Source organism: Bufo bufo, chromosome 4, assembly GCF_905171765.1.
Source record: "Bufo bufo chromosome 4, aBufBuf1.1, whole genome shotgun sequence".
Lineage (NCBI taxonomy): Eukaryota > Metazoa > Chordata > Amphibia > Anura > Bufonidae > Bufo > Bufo bufo.
In genome coordinates, this window is record NC_053392.1 from 478,490,956 (window position 1) to 478,500,302 (window position 9,347).

A 9,347-nucleotide genomic window follows, 5' to 3' on the forward strand; every position below is an offset into this window, starting at 1 on the left:
GGAAACCCTCTCGGAACCCAACCAACAAGAAGGAGACAAAAAGACGATCAGGGTGGTCCCGCAGAAGAGCAGCCAGTAACCCCAAATTAATGTCGGCTAGTCAGGAATCCTTGGCTGCCCTCCTGGGACAGGAGGAGCGGGGATGGGCCTGAAAACAAAGGGAACAAAATATGGAGCGCCCGGCAGGAATTGAAGGCACATCCCTTGGCGTTAAAGTTATTGCAAACCTGGTTGCCCCCGAGAAACACGATGGGTCTGCCCAGCTTATCTAACGACGGGGAAGACCTGGATGACCCAGAAGGACCTGCCGAGGGGGCTGACTGTGGGGCTTGCACCGGATTGGGACACCAGTCGGTAGAATGAAAAATGGACTGGCAGGTAGCACAGAGGGGGGCCTTGAGACCCGCAAAATGCCGGCAAAACAATTCCATATCCAGCTCCGCCCAGCTAGACACGAACTGGAACTGACTCAAAGCGGCCGCGGCTTTAGCCGAAAAAGAACGATGATAATCGTAAAATGCCGTGCCGCCGTATTTGTGCCCCAAGTCCGCAATCCGGTACAAGTAAGTGTCCAGCTCTTCCCTGCGATCTGGTTGAGCAGAACACACCACGTCCCTGTAAAGGCTGAAGGCCAGGACAAACTCGGACATAGATAGTTTTCTATTGAGCCGAGCATCCTTAGCTCTCAACACCACAGAAACCTCTCCGCAGTTGACGACCCGATTCTCTGAAATATCCTGGGAGGCAATAAGGATGGATGCGAGGTTCACGTCCTTGCCCGCCAGGATATCCTTTTTAATATGCTCGGGAACAAAGTGGGAAGGGGCGATCTGAGGGGTGACAGAAGGCCTACCTGCAACGTCCAGCGGAATGGCAGGGGTGACTGCCGACCCTGGAAATTGCGGTGGAACCGTGGGCCTGGATTCCAGGACCGCTACCCTAGCCTGAATGTCCGAAACTGAGCCAGCCAACCCAGTGATGGACGACTGAATCTGAGCTAAGGCCAGCTGTATAGCATCCGGGTTGGAAGTGCCCGCCATCGGGGCCGGGGCCGTCATCAGCAGGCGATACAATTCGGCCTTGCGAGCAGACGCCGGATGCCGTATCCCCCTGCGGTTGAGTTCGGCGACCAATCTAGGCACCGTCCAGCTTCTTAATGATGCACCGCTGTCGCGCCCAGAGACGGGAGTTCCAGGCATGGAGACGTTATCGACCATATCGGAGGAGACGTGGGACATATCTGACCTGAGAAAAAAGACGAGTAAAGAACACCCAGAAAAAGCAACGATACAGACGTATGCGAAGAGGCCGGACGGAAGAATGTGAGAAACAATAAAGTAAAAAATGCCCATCGGACGAACCACCTACCTGGTAGGACACGAATGGATTTGGAAGCACGGCCCCAAAACCCCAAATGCTAAAGATGGAGCTAATGAAAGGAAAATGACCCTGAGTAGAACCGAAATTTTAACCCTGCCTTGCGAACCCTCTATGAACTGACTTACCAGAGAGCGCTCCGGAATTGCCTGGTCGAAAACGTAGAACGCGTACAACTAAAGTCCGAACTAAAGGGAGGAACAATACAACGATAGAATTAAAGAACATAAACAAACCCTAAGAATAAACCGGAGACACAGACAGCCTGGGCGAACCAGGGACATAGACAACCTGGACGATCCAGGGACATTGACAACCTGGGCGAACCAGGGACACTGACAACCTGGGCGATCCAGGGACATTGACAACCTGGGCGAACCAGGGACACTGACAACCTGGGTGATCCAGGGACATTGACAACCTGGGCGATCCAGGGACACAGACAACCTGGGCGATCCAGGGACACTGACAACCTGGGCGATCCAGGGACACTGACAACCTGGGCGATCCAGGGACACTGACAACCTGGGCGATCCAGGGACACTGACAACCTGGGCGATCCAGGGACACTGACAACCTGGGCGATCCAGGGACACTGACAACCTGACACGCCGACTCGCCCTGACACAGGAGTACCCCTGCACCATAACATCAGAATTTGCGAGTACCTCAAGTGCAGACAGCGCTGTCATAAAGGCATACAAACAAAACCCCGCCGTGACACAGGAGTACCCCTGCACCAAAACAACAGAATTAATGAGTACTTTTAGAGCATGCAAACAAAGCCTCACCGCGGCTCTGCCGCTGGCCCCTTAACTCTTTAATGAACCTTATGCAGAGCGGCATAAATGGAAGTGTGCTGAGTTAGGACACCGCTCCCCCGACCCAGCCGCCTGTGCCTGCGTGGGCGGAACATGCTGGGGGAGAGCGGCATCCCACCGGGCAACCCCCCAAAGCCAGTAACCCGGGCGAACGTGAAACTAGAGCGGGGACGCAACACCCCGATTACCTGGCAGGCTGGCGGCGGAACTGGCGGCGGAGGCACGTGACCGCGATACCCGGAAGTGACGATACTGAAGGAGGGAGCGTAAGCCGCAGTAATGCGTGAAGCTCGGGCGCCTGGCTGGACGGGAGTGAGCAGAATATAAGGCCAGACGCCCCTCCCACAAATGCAGGCTGGAACCAGCCTTACCTATGTGTACTAATCTGTTTTATATATTCTCAGCTTCTTGTTCACTACATTGTTCAGTTAACTCAACTGCTGGGAAAGAACCATTATCTGTGTCTGTGCGGCATCGTGTACCCTCTGTACCTGTGGGCCCAGCCCTCGGCCTTCTTTCATAATATTAGAGTACATTGCAAGAGGAGGTATAAGAGAAGACTACAACTGCCAGCATGTCCAAGCAGTTATTATTTAATATCAGCGTACATTATAAGAGGGGGTACAAGAGGAGAGGACTACAGCTCCCAGCATATCCAGGGTGTTGTAATGTACCCTGATATTACATAATAATGGCCTGGACATGCTGAGAGTTGTAGTCCTCTCCTCTTATACCTCCTCTTGAAAAGTACTCTGATATTGCATAACAAGCTGGGCATGCTGGGAGTTTTAGTCCTCTCCTCATACCTCCTCTTGTAATGTACTCTCATATTACATAACAGGAGGTATAAGAGGTGAGGACTAAAACTCCCAGCATTTCCCTGGCTCTTACATTGAATCGACCCTTCACTTCTTCCCATGCAACACTGGTCTTCTTCATTACTTTGCTGCACTGCTGAGCTCCACCTCCTGTTCTGGTAACATGATGGTGAGGTCATCCCAGGTCCTTCATCCCCTCTTCTCTGCTGAGCTCTGCCTCCGGCACCTGACATCATCGCTGGTCCTACAGCTTCAGTAGAAGAGTGCTGCTGGTGCCGGAGCTGTCAGTTCCCAGATCAGCACCGTGGTAATGATTTCTCTTATATGTACAGAGAGGGGACCTTACACAGCATTGTAAAGTGAAGCTTTTCAGCTGTCCGCCCGTTTGCTTCAACGGACATTCAGCTGAACAGCAGCACTGAAGCAGGAGGTTCCTTAGATGATGGGGGCCCTGGGCAATTGCCCAGTTTGCCCCCCCCCCCCCTTCCTAATGCCGGCCCTGGGAACAGTACATGTCTTTTATTACCGACTGGGTCAATGTTTTTTCCGACAGTGGCGAGGCAGCACACCAGTAGAGGCCAGGTCCTTTTGACCCCCCTCACAATTGTGTCAGCCTGGCTCCACTAACTGTAAGTATCCACCTCCTCCTCCATGGACACATTCCTGTCCCCAACAGCAGCAGGACAGAGGGTCGCTTTCACTACCCCTCCTTCCTATCATATTTGCCAAGTCAAACGTTTCCATGGCGTGTTGCAGCTGATCGGCCTGGGAGAGAGTAGCCACACCGGCAAGCATTTGTTCAAATACATCAAGAAGCACAAATCCCGCTGGCTGTCACCCCGCCGACTCCAACTGGGCAAGGTGGTAAGTGACAATAAGCACAACATCTTGGCTGCCCTGAACCTGGGTGAAATAACACGTGTTCCCTACATGGCACATGTCATCAACCTAGTGGTGCAGCACTTACTAAATAAGTACAATGGCTTGTGCAAGGTGCTGGCAAAGTCCAGGAGACTGCCCAAGCACTTCAGCCACACGTGGAGAGGAACGCAGTCACAGAGCAGCCTGCTGCTACACCACTTAATCCACAATGTGTCAACTTGTGCTGAAGCCCTTTGAAGAGGCCATAAAGTTTGTCAGCAAGGGCAACTGCAGAATCAATAATGTAATCCCTCTCATATTTATCTTAGAACAAACTCTGATGCCAATGCAGCAGAGGACCACAGCAGAAGAAGAGCAACTGACGCATCTTGTTGTCCTCCCTATAGCTGTTGGGGACACACAAAGGGATTCTGCCATTGGGGGACAAGGAGGAAGATTATGAAGATGAAGAGCTGCCACTGCAAGAGGAGGTGGAGGAGCAAGAGGACAATGATGAGGATGGCACTGGCCAAGCCACCCAATCATCTCAGTGGGGGGGTGCCGGAAAGCACTGGCTCCTCAGGCACGCTGGCCAGAATGGCAATCTGTATGCCCACTTGCTTACTCAGTGACAGGCGTATCGTTGACATCAAGCAGTCTGAATATTACCGGATAGCCATGCTTTTAGACCCTCGCTACCACAGCTTATTGGGGTAATGTTTTCCTCTCGCAGAATGCCAAATCACATTATTAGAGAATATGAAAAAAGGGGTAGTGACGTTTTAAAACCTAACTTTTAATAGGATAGTTATGAATCCCAACTGGGAAATGGACCCCTACCTGACAAACAAAACACAGACACAGAAGAACAGGGGACCTGGTGTGGCAGGTCACCCGATGGTCAAATAGACAAACACGTCCCAGGATGGAACGGGACGCGAGTAGTGTGACCAGTAAGCGTAAACAGAATAACAATAATAATGAAGACCGTGGCATGTGCCGTGGTCTATAAACATGCCAGGGAGGCAAAAATAAGGGTAGGTCTTACTGGTAAATGGTAAGTGTCTGTGTTTTGTTTGTCAGGTAGGGGTCCATTTCCCAGTTGGGATTCATAACTACCCTTTTAAAAGTTAGGTTTTAAAATGTCACTACCCCTTTTTTCATATTCTCTTGTCTATTTACGAGTAGTTTAGTTGGGGGGTGCCTTTGCACTACCCCGAAAGGACCACCCTTTATTATTTTTCCAAATCACATTATTACCAAGAAACACTATGTATGCAGCTTGCTGGAGCGTATGGCGAGCAAACGCCTGCTGCCAGTGTGCTTGAAAGAATAGCCCCTCTCCTCCCCCCATGGAGTCACATCCCTTCCTGCCGCCACAAGCAGCAGCCATTTCATGTCTCCTCCACATAAAGTTGAATATTGTATAAAATATATAAAAAATATTTTATTGAGACATCATAATACAAAAAATAAACACGATGTAAAAAGCCCCACACTATACCCCTGCAGAACAGAGACTTGTACAGGTGTATCAGCCAGACTTGATACACATGGGAAATGGTATATATAAATGAATGCACAACAGTCCCTACATAAAGACTGAGGAATGTATCGATAAACACACCCCTAGATAAATAATATACAATGTGTGGAGTAAATAAAAAAAATTCTTATATAATAATAATGCGAGCTATATAAAAGATATCCCCAAATAGCAACCCAAAATAATATGGTCACTGGGTTGTACTGTATATATACCTCTGCAAATAATATCTAAAGCTGATTATTAATATAAACCCCACAACAGGTATAAAATGTAGGGAAGAGTCCAAATAATAAGGTCAAATACCCATGTTGCTACGTGGCTTGGTCCACCCGCCAACCATAAACTAAAGAAAGATGAATAATGGGACCTGCCAGGTATTACAATGGAGAAAGGACCCTTATAATATATTATGCTCAGCACTACTATATACCAATTAACCAACCCACATGGATTTTGGCATGGATTTCAAAATTTGGAACTATTTTTGGTGAAAACATTTCTGCAGACTCAGAGACACGTGATATTAAGGACCTTAAACAAAAAGTTAGGGACTTGCTAAAAAAAAATGCACCAAGATCTGGTGGAACAAGGCTGCCCTAGAAAACTATCCAAGTTTTCCCCATTAAGTGTTCTGTTACCTTGATTGATCTTCTGATTGGGTCTGATCGTAAGTCATTGGAGCAGATCGAAAAAGAAATTGATCAAGTTAGGGAACAACTACAAGAGTTTCTTGGCAAAGAGGAGATAGAAGCTTTTGAAAAGAAATTGGAGGAGGACCTCTGCATTTGGGAAAAGAATATACAGGATTTCCAGGCTAAGAATGTCTATTGGTGGCAACAGACAGACGTGATAGAAGAGGTTCCATTACTCCCTCTCTGACAGGTACCTCAGTTGCTTCAGAAGAATCATCAGGAGATCATTTTTTAGAAAAACTGGGGGTTCTGGAAGATGGAATAGAACAGGTATCTCATTCCCATACACCAAACACCTCTGCTGTCAAAAGAAAAACAGAAATATAAATTGGATCGGATAGAAAAGAGACACAGGAAACATTAAAGGTAATTAACCTATCTACACATATACTTACAAAATCTAGAACTATTTGGAAGGAAGCTATTACTTAAGAAACATTTTAGTAAAAAATCTGATGTGACGGATTTGTCATCTGCTGTAGAACAACAGGCATTAGATGATTTACAATCTCTATTAGATGAGCAGGAAGGTATTACTACTTCTAAACTACCCATGCATCTGTGTCGCCATTCACAGCTTTTTCCCCCTCTAAATATTTGTCCTTCTGTGGATATTTTTATGAAGTTGGTGAAAAAGGAATTTGAATGTATTCCTACAAAATTAAGTCTTCATAATCTCACAGGGACTGAACAACAAGCAATAAATAACTGCATAATCTTAAAGATATGGTTATTAAACCAGCAGAAAAGGGGGGAAATGTTGTGTTATGGCCGACACAGATGTATGAAAAAGAAGCTTTTAGACAGCTTAATCATAAAGAGTGTTATAGTTGCTTGGATCAGAACCGCACTCGTAGATTCAAAACAGAATTAGATGAGATCTTACAATCTGGAGTGTGTAATCAGGTACTCACTCTTAGATTAAAAGAGGGGTTAGTGGTGGATCACCCGGTGACACCAACATTGTATTTACTACCCAAGATACATAAGGACAGTACCAATCCTCCAGGATGTCCCTTTGTATCTGGGATAGGTGGCCTTTGTGAACAGGCTAGCAGACTTGTGGATTTCTATCTGCGGAGATGTGAGGAGACCCTGCCGTCCTATGTGAAGGATACATCTGATGTCCTGAGAAAATTCTATGGAGTCCACATGGAAGATGACATGATCTTTGTTACATGTGATGTGGAGTTCTTATATAAGTCGATACGTCATGACCATGGGAGCCGAACGGCCGAGTATTTATTACACATGACAGATTTAGAATCTGACTTAATTCAATTTATAGTCAGCATTCTGGACTTTGTACTCAGGCATAGTTATTTTGTGTTTAAGCCCCTCCTCTTCCTACAGCTCCAGGGTACAGCGATGGGGGTGACTTGTGTGCGCCATTATACGCTAATCTGTTCCTGGGGCTGTGGGAGAGAGACTATGTAAAGAACCTGCCTGGCCATGACTCGGTGATGTCGTTGTCACGATATATTGTTTATCTGGCAGGACTTGGTGCCTGAATTGGATGATTTTTTACAATGTCTAAACATAAATGATTTGAACATTAAATTGACATGGAAATATAGTCATGTTCAGGTGGCATTTTAGGACATTTTACTTACTAAGGATAGTGACAGTATGGTCTCCACAGATCTCTTCAGAAAATCAACGTCTGTAAATGCTCTATTACATGCAAGATCTTCTCACTACTCACAGACTATTAAGGCCATTCCGACTGACCAATTTCTGAGACTCTGCCGGACCTGCTCCAGTGACGAACGATTTGAGACTCAATAAGATGACCTATTTAATTGGTTTCATAACAGGGGATATAACCAACGGGACATCATGAAGGGTTATTTGAGGGCGAAACAGTCTTCTCATGACTCCCTTCTGGTGAGTACCCAAAAGAACACTGATATGAAACCCCAATTTATAACACACTTCAACTCACAGTGGGGTAAAATAAACGGGTATACTGAAAAAATACTGGCCGATCCTTTTGTCGGATCAGGATCTGAAAGATTCGATCTCTGATTACCCTATGATAACTTGGAAGAGAGCAAAGAATCTAGGGGATGTCCTCAGAAAAAGCCACTATATTCCTCCACTGGGACAAAATTTATTTAGGAGTAAAAGCCCGAGGTGGGGCTCATTTTCATGTGGCAACTGCCAGGCCTGCAGATATATGGTTAGGACATCTACATTTGATGACTCTGATGGAGTCCAACAGTATAAGATTGTCCACCATATTAACTGCAGATGTACAGCAGTGATAAAGCTGGCCACTTGTCCTTGCAACAAGCTATATGTGGGCATGACAACTAGAGAGCTTGGGTACGTACTTTAGAACATGCTAGCAAGATTAGATTGTCATTTACAGCCAATGTTGGAGACATGGCAAAATTACAGCCGGTAGCGTTACTGTCGCGGACAAGAACTCAGATACACAAACAACCAAATACACAAGTGTCTACGCTAGATGCTGGGGACAGGTCACCTCCTAGCACATCCCTGACTTCTCTCCCTATGCTGCTAAGCCCACTTTCAGACCTTAATGGTAGGAATGAAGTGTCCACGTGCCTGGACTGCAAACACCCTAGAATCCCTGAGATGGTGAGAGGGGAGAAGGGGCAGAAGACACACAAATAGCCTAGACCGCAAACAACACAAACAGAAATCAAACTTATCTGAGCTGGAACAGACAATCCTTCCTTCCTTGAATCCAAAGGCCAGACAGAAAGCTATAACACGCACGGCCCACTGGGATTGAAGGCAATTTAAGCCAATGACCCCACCCAGAGCACCTGAAGGAAGGCAGATCCAGCATGATTCCAAAACAAACAAAAGGTTGCCAATCTGACAGACCTCCGCACACCGTCAGAGCCGGGCATGACAGTTACATTTCAAGCAGAAACACAATTGTGATTCAAAGGGATTACGTGTAAGAGGTATAGATAGAGTTATTTTGGGCTGTTGAGAAGGAGAAGTCAAAAAGATGCTTCTACAAAAGGAAACCAAATGGATTATAATTTTGAAAACTGAGATTCCCCAGGGTTTGAATGATGTTGTGACTTTTAGGTCCTTTCTTTGAATATAGCGCTCTTTTAATGTTTGGGGCATAATGTTAGTTATTTTATTTCTTAATTTTTATTTTATTTTTTCTTGATTAAGAACTATATTACAGTATTCAGGAGGATAACCTTTGGGAATATACTATTGACCCTTAGAAATAGAC

General features: G+C 46.3%; 1 long non-coding RNA gene across 1 annotated transcript; it reads right to left on the minus strand.

Moving 5' to 3' along the window:
• Nucleotides 1-1,042: 1,042 nt before the first annotated feature.
• LOC120997319 lies at nucleotides 1,043-1,555 on the minus strand. Its single transcript, XR_005778148.1, has 3 exons — nucleotides 1,506-1,555; nucleotides 1,369-1,429; nucleotides 1,043-1,245 (listed from the first exon to the last, which is right to left on the minus strand). It is a non-coding gene; the product is annotated as an uncharacterized LOC120997319 (long non-coding RNA).
• Nucleotides 1,556-9,347: the final 7,792 nt, after the last annotated feature.